Source organism: Salvia splendens, chromosome 17, assembly GCF_004379255.2.
Source record: "Salvia splendens isolate huo1 chromosome 17, SspV2, whole genome shotgun sequence".
NCBI lineage: Eukaryota > Viridiplantae > Streptophyta > Magnoliopsida > Lamiales > Lamiaceae > Salvia > Salvia splendens.
Genome location: NC_056048.1, coordinates 19,058,173 through 19,072,228, shown reverse-complemented (window position 1 = coordinate 19,072,228; position 14,056 = coordinate 19,058,173).

Below are 14,056 nucleotides of genomic sequence, written 5' to 3'. Positions count from 1 at the left end.
GGTCCGCCACCTTATTCTCTGTTTCTTTCTTATCCTTTGCTTCCCAATCAAATTCTTGCAAGAGAAGTACTACCCACGGATTAACCTTGGCTTGGATTCTTTCTTCACCAGTAAGTACTCAATAGCTGCGTGATCGGTAAAAACGATCACACTAGACCCTAGTAAGTATGGTCGGAATTTTTCAAGGAATACACGACGGCCAGCATTTCCTTTTTTGTGGTGTCATAATTCTTCTGGGCCTGGTTTAGTGTCTTTGAGGCATAGAAGATCACGTAACTTTTTCTATCTATCCTTTGACCTAGCACCGCCCCTACTGCGTAGTCACTTGCATCACACATTATTTAAACGGCAGACTCCAGTCAGGTGCTCTGATAATAGGGGCTGATATCAGTTTATCTTTCAACAGCTGAAAAGCCTTTTTACATTCCTCGTCGAAAATGAACCTCAACATCATTGTGCAACAGATGGGTAAGTGGCTGAGCAATCTTCGCGAAGTCCTTTATGAATCTTCTATAAAACCCTGCATGCCCTAGGAATCCCCTAACTTCTTTCTGTTTCGTGGGGTAAGGCAATTTTGAAATCACATCAACCTTTGTTGGGTCCACCTGTATGCCTTTCTCGGAGACTACATGCCCCAAGACGATTCCCTTCGGTACCATGAAGTGGCATTTTCAAAATTGAGGACTAAATTCTTCTCCTGGCACCTCCTTAACACTATATCCAAGCTTGCTAAACATGAGTCAAAGGAATTCCCATAAACGGTGAAATCGTCCAAGAAAATATCGATGCAATCCTCCAGTAGATCCGAGAAGATACTCATCATACAACGTTGAAAGGTGCCTGGCGCATTGCACAGTCCAAACGACATTCTTCTAAAATCATACGTGCCAAATGGACACGTAAATGTAGTCTTCTCCTGGTCATCGGGATCTACATAGATCTGGAAGTATCCACTATACCCCGTCAAGGAAACAGAAATATTGCTTTCCAGCCAATCTCTCCAGCATCTGGTCAATGAATGGTAATGGAAAATGGTACTTCCTGGTTGCTTCATTCAACTTTCTATAATCGATGCACATCCTCCAGCCAGTAACTAGGCGAGTAGGCACCAATTCATTCTTGTCATTCTTAACCACCTGTATTCCTGACTTTTTAGGTACCATATATTGACCAGACTAACCCATTCACTATCAAGTATGGAGTAAATGATATACCCAATGAAAGCAGTTTCAAGACCTCCTTTAGAACCTCCTCTCTCATGTTTGGATTCAGCTTGCGTTGGTGGTCTCTACAAGCCTTTGCACCTTCCTCCAGCCTAATGTGGTGCATGCAAAGATCAGGACTAATTCCTACTAGGTCTGAGAGAGTCCACCCTATCGCTTTTTTGTTCCTTCTGATTACATCCAGTAACTTCTTTTTCTGTTCCTCCTTCCTCGGTCAAATTGCTATTGATGATTACTGGAAATGCCGCGTTTCCGTCCAGATAGGCATACTTGAGTCCTGGAGGGAGCGTTTTCAATTCCTTCTTGGGAGTGCTTGTTTCCTAGGGCAAGGGATTATTTTCTTCATCAGATTTCATTCCCTTTCCAATCCCTGGAGTACTTTCCAGATTAGCCACATAGGCTGATCCTCTTAATCTTGCTGCCCCCCGGATTCGTGCAAAATTCTGAAATTGCTTCGGCCAGCTCTTCATCCGATAACTCCCTTGTGTGCATTGCCTCGCACCATCGCTACCTACCCTCCATGTCGATCGAATGGCTCGACTCTGAATTACTCATCTGTTCCTGCATTAACTCCGTCTCAAGAAATTCCTGGACCAGGGGGTTAATAACATCGATCGCATGCAAATTCTCTACATCTAAAGGTTTCTTCATTGCCTCGTCTATGCTAAAAGTATCTTCTCTCCACTTCTCCCCATTATAGTCCAAGCATATGGTTCCATCGAAAACATCAATTATAGTTTTAGCGGTTCGGAGAAGAGGTCTCCCTAGAAGTACGTCGCTAGACTCTGCAGACTCATTGTCTCTCATTTTGATAACATGGAAATCGGCTGGATACATGAAATCATGCTCCTTGACTATAAACATTTTCCAAAACCCCCTCTGGACAAATGCACGACCTATCCGCCAATTGAATCACCACTTTCGTATCCACCATACTTACTCCTACCAGCTTCTTGTAAATGGAAAGCGGTAAAACATTTATCGATGCCCCTGATACATTTTCTCCAATCAGAATCTTTCCACTGTGGTCTGGCCTTGCTGGCTATGAACTCTTTGGTCAATCTGCTGAACACCAGCAATTTCAAAGCCTGCAAAAATGGTAGGTTGATCTCCAATTTCCCAAAGATGTCCATAAAATCCACAGGCTCATCCTTTTTCTTCTTAGTCTCTCCTCGGTGTGGGAACGACTTTAGTTGCCTCCCTGGTCGTGCAGATCCTTCAGCTGGGACTCCGTCCATTTTTTTCCCTGCTAATTCCTTTTCCGCTTCTGGCTCTGGATCTAGGAAGAATGGTTCAGTTTCTCTGGTTAGCGGTCTATCCAGCTTACCTTCCCGAATATCATCCCTCCTTAAGGTACTATCTACTTTTGAATTTTCAGGTTCAGGAACTGGGTTCTTCCGCTTCTCACCTTCGGTGGCAGGTGTCTCTTCATTCATTTTCATCAATGGGCCGTCATACCTTTTCCCAGATCTCAAAGTGATTTGGCTGATGTTAGACCTGTCTGGTGGCCTCACTGAAGCAGGAATCTTCCCTTCGTTCCCTCGTATTTCACTCAAAGAGGTCGCTATCTGAGACAACTGTTTGGCCAGCATGTCCATTGCTGCCTTCTGCTCTAGCTGTGCATCTTGAAGCTTATGCACTACGTCATTGTTGGATTGCACATTGTTCTACGTATGCTGTTGAGAACTGACTAAATCATGTACCATGTCATCTAGATTCTTTGATGTTTTAGAACTCGCATGGCCTGAACTTGGTCCTGTACCCAGATGTGTCCACTTCCCTGACTCGGACGAAAGTTTCCTTGACCCCCTGAAGTATTGTGGAACTGATTTCCTGGCCCTTGGTTCCCTTGGTAAGGTGGTTGGGAATTCTGATAGTATCCAGTGTAGTTCCTCTGGTGTGGCGGTACGTAAGAGTTCCCCTGAGTCTGATCCCTATTCCCCAATTAGAGTGGTCTCCCTGGTTCTGGTTGTTCCAGTTGCTCTGCCCCTCCTGATTTCTCCCAGACCAATTAGTCTGTCTCTCTGGTTGTTGTGTCAACTGAGTGTTCTGTTGTGGGGGTGGCTGGTTCGGATCATTGTCAGACCATCTAAAATTGAGATGGTTCCTCCAGGGTGCATCCCTTTGCCTCCCCGGATTCCAACTTCCATCTAGGTTCCAACTTCCCATAGCGTTAACTTGGGCCTGGTAATCTCCCTCCTGGGGGCCATAGTATTGCTGGGGTGAATTTCTCTCCTTGACCTGGAGGTTTTTCTTTTTCTTGTGAGGCTGTTGGACTAGTCTTCTCGATTGCATTCAGGAGTGCCTTTCTGATAAGGCTCGTTTCATGCATTGGTTTTGGTGATATTATATGCCTTTTTGGGGAGATAATGCGTAAATTTGAGGCTTAAGTGTGCAGATATTTGCTGGGTCCAAGAGGATGTTGCAAATTGCCGGAGCAGGTGCAAAATGAGCAGAGAAAAGAGTAAAAAGTGTCAAAAAATCCGCTAGGTCAAAGAGCAAGTGCATGAATAATCTGCCAGACCCATGAATGAAGATCAATTACCGGGGCAGGGAAAATGGAGCAGATTTAAAAGATCCTATTTTAAGGATAAACAACGTCAACTCATGAAGAGCATACCCTAGGGATTCGAGCTTGAAGCCTCCCTATATAAATGGACCAACATGAATGAAGAAGGGAGCGCTTAAGCTATGGTAGTTTAGGTAGGGAGCTCTCGGTAGCGCTTAACGCTACGTTCTCGTAGTTTTAGGTTGAAACTCTCATAGGCGCTAACGCCACTGCTCTCTTAGTTTAGTTTAGTTTGGTTGCTGATTTCTTAGCTTAGTTCAATGGTTTCGACGGTGGAATTGACGCCTCCGACGTTGGATCCTTGCTTTCTTTTACCGTTTTTGAGACGATGTAGTAAGATCTCGAGTTTCATCGGAGGAATTGACGACTCCGCCTTTGGATCTCGACTTATATTTATGGTTTTATTAAGCTTGGTGTTTACTTTCATGTTGATGATGTTTTTACTTATGTTTCTTGGATGCTTTTCGCAATTGATGGCTTAGATGTTTAGATCCATGATGTTACATGATTTCCAGTAGTTTAGAGGTTGAGATCTAGTTGTTCACGTGCTCGATTTCTGTATCTGTTAGTTTAGGTGATGCATGCAAGGTATATCTGTGTTTATTCTGCTTTCCGCTTGACCCAGGAGAGTAGATCTGGCAGTTCTAGCTTGAATTTCGTGTTTACGAGAGGTTTTGAAGCATGCTCTGTTTTCATAGTGTTCAATGCTTGCTCTGTTTTAGCTTTGTTTTAGCTTAGTTTCATGAAGAAGATGAAGTTTGCTGGTAGTTAGGATCAAATCTGCTTTAGTTTGTTAGTTGCAGCCTTCTTGTCAGTAGCTATTTAGGGAAATCTGATCTGTTGCTTTTCTTACGATCTGTTGTCTGGCTGTTTTAGGAAACTTATTTGCTTGACCCAGGAAACTTGTTTGCTCGACCCAGGAAATTCGGTGAATGATCCAAAGTTAAATTCAGTTTCGAATCATGCATGCGTTTATAGTTGGGTGGCTACTCTGTCAGATCTGTAGGTGCCATCTGAAAGTAAGGGACAAAAGTAAAAGGCAACTAAAAAGCAAAAGTGGTCCCCAAGTAGGATGGAAATGTTATCGTCTTCAACAAGAATCAAATCAGATCAACACATCCAGACTACTCACCATAAAAACACAGATTAACAACTTCAAGAACACAGATCTACAACTTAAAACTTCAAATTAAAGATCGAACACTGAAACTGTAACTACGCTTTCTGGTCAACATGCAAGTTGGCAGAATTGACGTGAACTGGACTTTCACACTTAACCATTTCAGATTTAAAATCTAACAGCTATCTAAACTTGCAAACTTAGAGAAATTAACGACAGAATGAGAACATGCGATTCAACACTGGAACATACCGAAACCACTAGATCTAAACTATCCGGGCAGAAAATAACTAAATCAAACAAGACCCGATGCACAAAAACAACTTCATAGCATAAAACGTTTGGATCACAACTAAACTTCAACGTAGGCAATACTGAAAAATGCGACAATCCAATGTGAGAAAACAAAGTTGCAATTAACTAAGAAAGCAAATAAAGATTGTTTGCCACTCCGGGCAATGGAACTGTTTAACACGATGAAAACACGCTGACTGGAACGAGAGGATGTGGAACTCTAGCGAACCAACGATATTCAAGTGACCATGGCTGTGGCGAGGAACGAGAAATATGAAGGATAATGCTGAAGGATTGATCTACCGAAGAGAGATTTCTAACTAAACCTCCAAAATTCTCCTCTCCTCTTTTTTTTCTCCAAGTGGCTTCCTTTTATAGGGAGGCTTCCCTTGATTTTTAGGGTAGACTCTCTGCATGAAATGACTCTTTTGCCCTTGCTTGCGGCTAATCTTCCCAGCTATCCTTCTTCTCCATCTCGAGCCTTTCTGGCATGCCTACTGGTCAGGATAGCAACATCCTGACGCCCTTTTCACCTGAATTCTCCGAATATTCCCATACTGGCCAGAACACTATCCCTGCACACTTTAGCAACTGTTTTGCATATATATTCCAATTATGCACATTATACTGACCAGTAACCAATGCCTAGAATACGACTTATCAAACTGCTCACACTTACCACATGCTTGTCCTCAAGCGTGAAGGACAAACAAAAGAAGTAAGTCGAGTTCTAGCCTTGTTACTCCCCTGACAGACTCTATCCTAACCTAGACTCTAAACTGTGATGCAACGAAAAACATGTAAACAAGGACAAACACACATAAAAGACAAAATTAAACACTCAAACATATTAAACACAATAATTGGGCTATATTTTCAACCATTCCTCCCCTTGGGATCAGGTGCAATCCGGCCTTAGACAGCCTTGAACTTCTGCCGTCCCCCCCCCCCCCTTTCCCTCCCAGCCAGTATATTCGTTTGTCAAGATCGCCCAAACTCTCGGCCAAACAATGGGTTCGCTCTGTCACTCATTCCTCACCAGGGGTGTAAGGACTGTATTCTCTCACAATACTGAACCACAAATGCTTCGGACTTAGATCTCACGTGCGGCTACTAAAGGTCTTTTAGGCTTGTAATGGGGATATTGGTTTATAGTGTTTCGGGTGGTTGTTCCTAAGGCTCTAAGGTTCAAAATCTCTATCCTATACCGATATGGGGAAACTGTGTGCGCTCTGGCTCTCAGCTGTCACCTCTGCTTTACTGGACTTTTTCTGAAGTTTCTTCCCAACTGGTTAGTAGCGTCTTGTGGCTTTGCCAACCTTATTCCTTCTCATTATTTTGGTGTGGTCAAGTATTTTCGACCATTTTCTTCTCATTCTTCTTCTTTCCTTTCGTGGCTTAGCCACCTTATTCCTTCTTAATTTTTTTGGACCTGTAATTACTTCCTGATCGATTTTCTCCTTGCTTTATCATTTCTCGCTCTAGTTGGTTTCTTTCTTGTCTGTACTTCTGGCCAGTTGCCTCCTTGCCTTATGCCTTGCACACACACAGTTCCAGTGGTTAATGGGTTATATCGGGGTATATATGGCTAGAAAGTGGGGTTCTAAAGGTGGTTTTTTTTTCGAGGGAGGGTTTCCTACTGCCTTCAGTGTTTGCTACACGCGGTCACTTTACCCTAGGCACCTTGTGGCAGCCACTCTTTTCTTTCTGAATTAGTGGAAAGTGGTTCCACTTTAGGCTTTAACTCACATTTTAAGAGGGCTTTTGTGCTTGTCTCTAGGGGTGGGCTTTTCTCTCATACTCGCTTCATTCATACTGACTAGGGGATACTAAAAAGGGTGGTTTCCATTGTCCAGCATGTCCTATCTCCTTCAATTCCCCTCACCGTCAGCTCGAGATAGTTGAGTTTTAAGCCCAATCAACACATACATAGAAAAAAAAAACTAGACCTAAAGAATTACTCCCTCCGTCCCCCAATTTGAGTCACTCTTTTCCATTTCGGGCCGTCCCCGAATAAGAGTCACTCTTCCCACTTACCATTTTTGGACATCAAAATTACCCTTTATTACATAAAAAGTCAAGGAGGCCCCACATTTCACTACCTAACTCCATTTATTACACCACACATTCAAACTTTTTCTTAAAACTCGTGCCGAGTCAAAGAGTGACTCAAATTGGGGGACGGAGAGAGTACTACACAAACACTAAACACAGATAACGCATATGTACACATGTCATACTGGCCATTGCATCCCCCCCTTCCCACTTCACAAGTGTCTGCCCTCAGATAAGGCTGTGAAGTGGAAAAAGGTAATGGCCAGTATGGCTGACACACAGACATACCAAACAAGCAAAACACATGTTTCTACTGAAACTTCTCACACTTCGACTATATAATGGACTAAGTGTGAGCTAACATGCATACGTAAAAACAAATAAACATAAAACATGCGCCAAATTGGCAAACCCTTAACTTCTCACACTAAGACTATTGACTAGGCTAAGTGTTAGAACGGGTTTGCACACATTTACAACACAAATTATACTACCTAAAACACAGCAAAACACAATTAAAATATGAAAAACTAAAAACTGAAAATAAAAAGAAAACTAACTGGTTAGTATAGTTGGTCACTTGGTCCTCTTGCTCCTTCGCGGGGCAGGTTGTGGTGCAGGTGGTTCTTCCGGTTGTTCCTCCTCATTCTCGGACTGCTTGTTCCCAGATTCTGCCGACTCTTCGGCATCTCCTTCTCCTAATTCCTTTCCTTCTGTCTCGGTTCCCTATGGTCTGACTTCCTTCTGCGCTGCTTTTTCTGTCTCGGTCTCCATGGGTTCATCATCCTGGCCGCCATGGCCACTCGTTCCCGCTTTTCTCACTAGCTTCCCTGCTGCCAATTCTTTGAAGATTTCTTCCATCACGTTCGTCAAGCGGTTCAACTCCGCCCTTGCCTGCCTATTCTCTTTCGCCAACTCTTCTACTGCCTTCTCTAACCTTTCTTGCCGCTGCTCATGACCTTGTACATTCTGGCTTGCTGAAGCTCTCCCAGCTGGTATGGCTTCCCCACCCATCGCGTAGAAACGCGGGGTGAAACTCCTTCGCCAATCTCACTGGTATACTCGGATCTTAGTTTTCCAATAGCCAGTCGAAACCCAAAGAACGCAAATGTAATAAGAAGGGTACACGGGCGCTCAAAGCCTCAAGGGAAGGGTAATGAAGTACCTCTCTACTTTTAAGTTGCTTACTGCTATCGTCCTTGTCGCCAAACGCTTCCTGCAGTTTCCTCGTGTCAAAATGCTTCATATCCTCAACTAACTCATCAGTAAGGTCCACTGTCCAGCGCCGGTACCTCATCCTCTCCAATGGGGGATGTACAAGCTCCTGATGATCTTGCGGGAGTTGGTGCTCTCTATACTCTTCATTCTCCAGGGAAATGTCAATGTCGGAGTCAGAAACCTCACTGGTTGTATAATCACTGTCGCTCGTCTCTTGCTGGCGAGGCGGTGCCCTCCAATCTGGTTCCGTGATGACTACGTTGGTGTTCACAGTGCGTTGCTTCTTTGGCGCTGGGCTTCTTCTTCATAGGAGCTTTTCCCTTTCATTCCTCTTTGCCTTGTATCTGGCTTCCTCTCCATCAACCCCGTCTTTCTCTTCTTCGGGTTCCTTCTCAGCTTGTGTTGAACACTGATCCTGGGCAGCAGGACTAGTCTCTCCGCTGGTACGGATAATGTCAATTCCTTGCTCCTCCTGGCCTGCTGACTTGGATGCGAGGTCCAGACCCTCAGCCACCCAATCAGCCTCTTCACCTTGGCCACCCGGCGTCGGACAGACCGCTTCTGCTTCCATTGCAGTTTCCTCTAAGTTAGTCGCGGGTAAAAACTACTCCCCAGGTTTGGTGGGAGTACCCCTTTCTTCTTCGCTCAAAATTTCTACCGGATTTGCCTCTGTGTTTGGCTTTGCCTTACTAGCTGCCCATTTGCCCAAGCATCTTTGCGATACCCTCTGCGGTTTCGGCCGTGCCCCCTTTGAGTCGCCCTTCAACACTAGCTTTCGCTTGAAGGCTTTTGACTTTATCACTGGAGGTGCTGCTGGCTCCGGTACCTCCATGCTCGCTACTGTCTCCTCCTGAGCAGTACGCGCTTCATCCGCTCCTGCCTCTTGCTGGGACGTTTCTGACTCGACTCTTTCTTCTTCCTTCTATTCTACTGGCTGGTCGTCTCTACCCTCGCTTACTGCCTCCTCTTCATCTCTCCCCTCCCCTTGAGTTACCTCCGCTAACAGTGCTTCGAATTCCTCATCAGTCATGAGACCCTGCTTCTTGGCGGACTCATTAAGATCTATCTCTTCCTTCGACACTTCTTGAAGAATAGGCTCTGCTACCGGCGTCCTCTCGGGTTCAACGGTTCCTTTCTCGCCTCCCTTTCCTCTGGATCTGAATCATAATGGGCGGCAATGGCATCAATATCCATTGAATCAGTCTCTTGGTTAGTCGGGGAGAGTTCTGAGGTCTCAGGCGATGCGGTCGCCGAGGAAGATTCTCCTTCTGGTTGTACTCTGGACTGAACTATCGGTTCAGATGGGGCTTCTCCGGTTATGCCCCCTGCTCCCCCTATTTGACTGAAACCGGCCACATCACTATTATCCCTAAATACCTTTAGCCTATGACATAGGGTCCGGTCCACTTTGACTTGAGCTTCCCAGGCATGAGCTTCAACCTCGACTGGAAGAGTAGTACTTTCTGCCCAACATGGAGATCCTTGGTCCTCAGATTTCTGTCATGCCACAATTTGGTTCGCTCTTTGTACCACATGGCTGAATCAAACGACTCCAATCTGAGTTCCTCTAACTCCTGCAGCTGCAACTTCCTTTCCTTTTCACGTACTTTTCACGGGCTGTAGCATCTACATTCACTTGATGTACTGCCCAGTATGCCCGGTGCTCAATTCCCACTGGTAAGTGGCACATCTTCCCGAAAACAATTCGGTACGGAGACATTCATATGGGGGTCTTGTAGGCTGTGCGATATGCCCACAGAGCATCCTCTAACCTTATACTCCAGTCCTTCCTGGAAGGATTGATGGTCTTCTCCAGAATCTTCTTTATCTCTCAGTTAGAGATTTCTGCTTGCCCGTTCGCTTGTGGGTGGTAGGGGCTCGATAGTCTGTGATGAACACCGTATTTCTTCATCAACGCTTCGATGGTGCGGTTACAGAAGTGGGTGCCCTGATCGGATATTATGGCCCTTGGTACTCCGAAACGACTGAAAATGTTACTTTTGAGGAACTTGGCTACCTCCCTTGCTTCACACGTACTTGTGGCCTTGGCTTCTAGCCACTTGGAGACGTAGTCAACTGCGACTAAGATGTACAAGTTCCCATACGACGAGGGAAAAGGCCCCATGAAATCCATCCCCCATATGTCGAACAACTCACAAACAACGATCGGGACTTGTGGCATTTCATCTCGCGCTGATATTCCACCGGTCTGTTGACAACGCTCACAACCTCTACAGAACTCGTAGGCATCTTTGTTGAGGGTTGGCCAATAAAATCCGCTATCCAGGATCTTTCTCGCTGTCTTCCTGGGACCGAAATGTCCTCCACACGCCAAAGAGTGGCAATGCGTCAATACGTCCCTCTGCTCCCAGTCAGGAACGCACCTTCTTATCACTTGATCTGCTCCTACTCTCCAAAGATATGGGTCGTCCCAAAAGTAGTACTTCGCCTCGCTCTTGATCTTCATTCTTTGAGCCTTGGTGATGCTCGGCACTTCTGGAAGCTCCCCCGAAACTAAGTAGTTGGCTAGGTCCGCATACCATGGTTCCTACCCTACATTTTCCTTTCCTTTCCCTGTACTATCCTGGCTAGTAAGCTTCATCACTTCTTCCCAATCTATCTTTCTAACAACAAAAATTACCTCACACAAATGTTCCTCTGGAAATCGGTCGTGAATCTCTTCGCTGCTCCCGCCTTGCACTATCCTACTCAAATGATCCGCGACTTTATTCTCGACTCCTCTCTTATCTTCCACCTCCCAATCAAATTCTTGTAACAAGAGTACCCATCGGATCAAGCGTGGTTTGGATTCCTTCTTGGCAATCAGATACTTAATGGCTGCATGGTCAGTATACACGATGACCTTGGATCCCAACAAGTACTACCGAAACTTCTCGAATGAATACACCACGGCTAGCATCTCCTTCTCCGTGGTATCATAATTCCTTTAGGCTTGATTTAAGGTTTTAGACGCATAGAAAATTACATACCTTTTTCCCTCGATCTTCTGACCCAGAACAGTTCCCACTGCATAATTGCTGGCATCACACATCACTTCGAACGGATGCTCCCAATCAGGAGCCCGGATAATCGGTGCGGATATTAGCTTCTCCTTGAGCAAGTTGAAAGCAGCCTTGCATTGATCATCAAAATTGAATTCCACCTCGTTTTGGAGGAGTCTGGTAAGTGGTTGGGCGATTTTTGCGAAGTCTTTAATAAATCGGCGATAAAATCCCGCATGCCCCAGAAAACCCCTTATCTCCTTCTGGTCATTTGGGAAAGGTAGTTTGGAAATTACGTCCACTTTGGCCTGATCCACCTGGATACCTCTCTCTGACACCACGTGCCCTAGGACGATACCTTCCGTGACCATAAAATGACACTTCTCAAAATTCAAGACTAGGCATTTCGCTTGACACCTCTCCAAGACTATCTCCAAATGATGAAGGCATGAGTTGAAAGAGTCCCCGTATACTGTGAAATCATCCATGAATATCTCTATACACTCCTCGATCAGATCGGAAAATATGCTCATCATGCATCGCTGAAATGTTCCCGGAGCGTTGCAAAGACCGAACGGCATGCGTTTGTACGCATAGGTTCCAAACGGGCAGGTGAAGGTAGTTTTATCCTGGTCTTCAGGGTTCACGTAAATCTGAAATACCCGCTGTACCCATCCAAAAAACAAAAGTACTTCTTCCCAGCCAGTCGCTCCAACATCTGATCGATGAACGGTAGGGGGAAGTGATCTTTTCTGGTCGCGGCGTTCAGCTTGCGGTAGTCTATGCACATCCACCAACCAGTAACTAGCCTTGTCGGTATCAGCTCATTCCTCTCATTTTGAACCTCTTGAATCCCGGACTTCTTGGGAACCATGTGCACAGGGCTGACCCACTCGCTATCGGGCACCGAGTAGATAATCCCTAATGACAGCAACTTTAAGATTTCCTTCAAGATTTCCTCCCGCATGTTGGGATTCACCTTCCTCTGCGAGTCACGATGTTCTTTCGCCCCCTCTTCTAGCCTGATATGATGCATGCAGACGTCGGGGCTTATTCCCATCAAATCTGTAAGGCTCCATCCAATTGCTTTCTTGTTCCTGCCTAAGACAGTTAGTAGCCTTGCCTCTTGTTCTTTCGTCAGGCTGCTGCTGATAATCACTGGATACGAGTTTTCCTTGCCTAAGAATGCATACTTCAGTGTCGTTGGTAGCTTTTTCAATTCTACTTATGGGGAAAGCGTGTCCTCTGGTAGAGGGTTTCTTGCAGCGTCCCCGTCCTTTTCTAATTCTCCATCTGAAAGTTCATCTGTACTGACTGGTAGCTTAGCCTCTGTGGCTCCAATAAATTCTGATTTCTGACAGAAATCCTTAATTGCTCCTTCTATCTCTTTATCAGTTAACCCCTGGCTACTGATCAGATCACACCAAGCAGCTGCCTCTACATCAGCCTGCCCATATACATCTAAAGCTTGGAGTTTCTCCTACAATAATTCAGTCTCAAGAAAATCTTGGACTAAGGGGTCAATTACATCCACACAACATAGATTTTCAGAATCGATAGGCTTTTTCATGGCCTCATTTATATCAAAGGTAAACTTCTCTCCATGAAAATCAACGCAAATTGTTCCTTCAGCCGTATCTACAATTGTCTTGGTTGTCCTAAGAAATGGCCTTCCTAACAATATGTCGTTGGACTCCCTAGCTTCAGACTCACCCATCTTGATCATGTAAAAATCACCAGGATAAGTAAAATCATATACTCTTACCAACACATTTTCTAATACACCCTCAGGACTTATGCATGATCTATCAGCCAGTTGGATCAACACCCTAGTACTTGATAACGTTACTCCCTTCAGCCGGTTATAGATTGACAAAGGCATAACATTAATAGAAGCTCCCAGGTCACACATTGCATGCTCGACTTTCACATCTCCTATAGTTATGGGCAAAGTGAACATACCTGGATCGGCTCTCTTGGGCGGTAACTTCTCCTGCGCAATTGCTGACGATATCCCTTCCACCATGATCTTTCCATTCTCCTGGGCTTTTCCGGCTATGAACTCTTTAATGAATTTCCCGAGTGAGGGTATCTTCACGGCCTGGAGGAATGGTATGGTAACATCCAGCTTCCCGAAAATCGACATGTAATCCACCGGGGCCTCCTTCTTCCTTTTGGTTACGCAACGATAAGGGAACAGTTTCTTTCCTTTCTCTTCTTCAATGAGTCCTTCAACAGCCCTTCTGGAGTTTTCCTTGGGTAAATTCTGGGCTGGAGTCTCCTTCGTTGGTTCCTTTTCCTTAGGTGAGTCCACCTTGGGATGCATGCTTCCGGTTTCACTTTTTCCCGATGGTTCCCCATCCAAGAAAAATAGATCCTGCATTTGGGGTAGAGGTCTGTGTAGCTTCTTTTCCGAGACAACGTCTTTCAGCAATGTTGCTCCACTTGGTTCTCCACTGGACTCCTTCGGTTGGGGTCCCTCATAGGTGGTACCGGACCGCAATGTGACCTTGCTCACGTTTGCCTTTTCAGTGCATGGACTGTAGACGGGAGTTTCCCTGAGTTTTCTTTCATT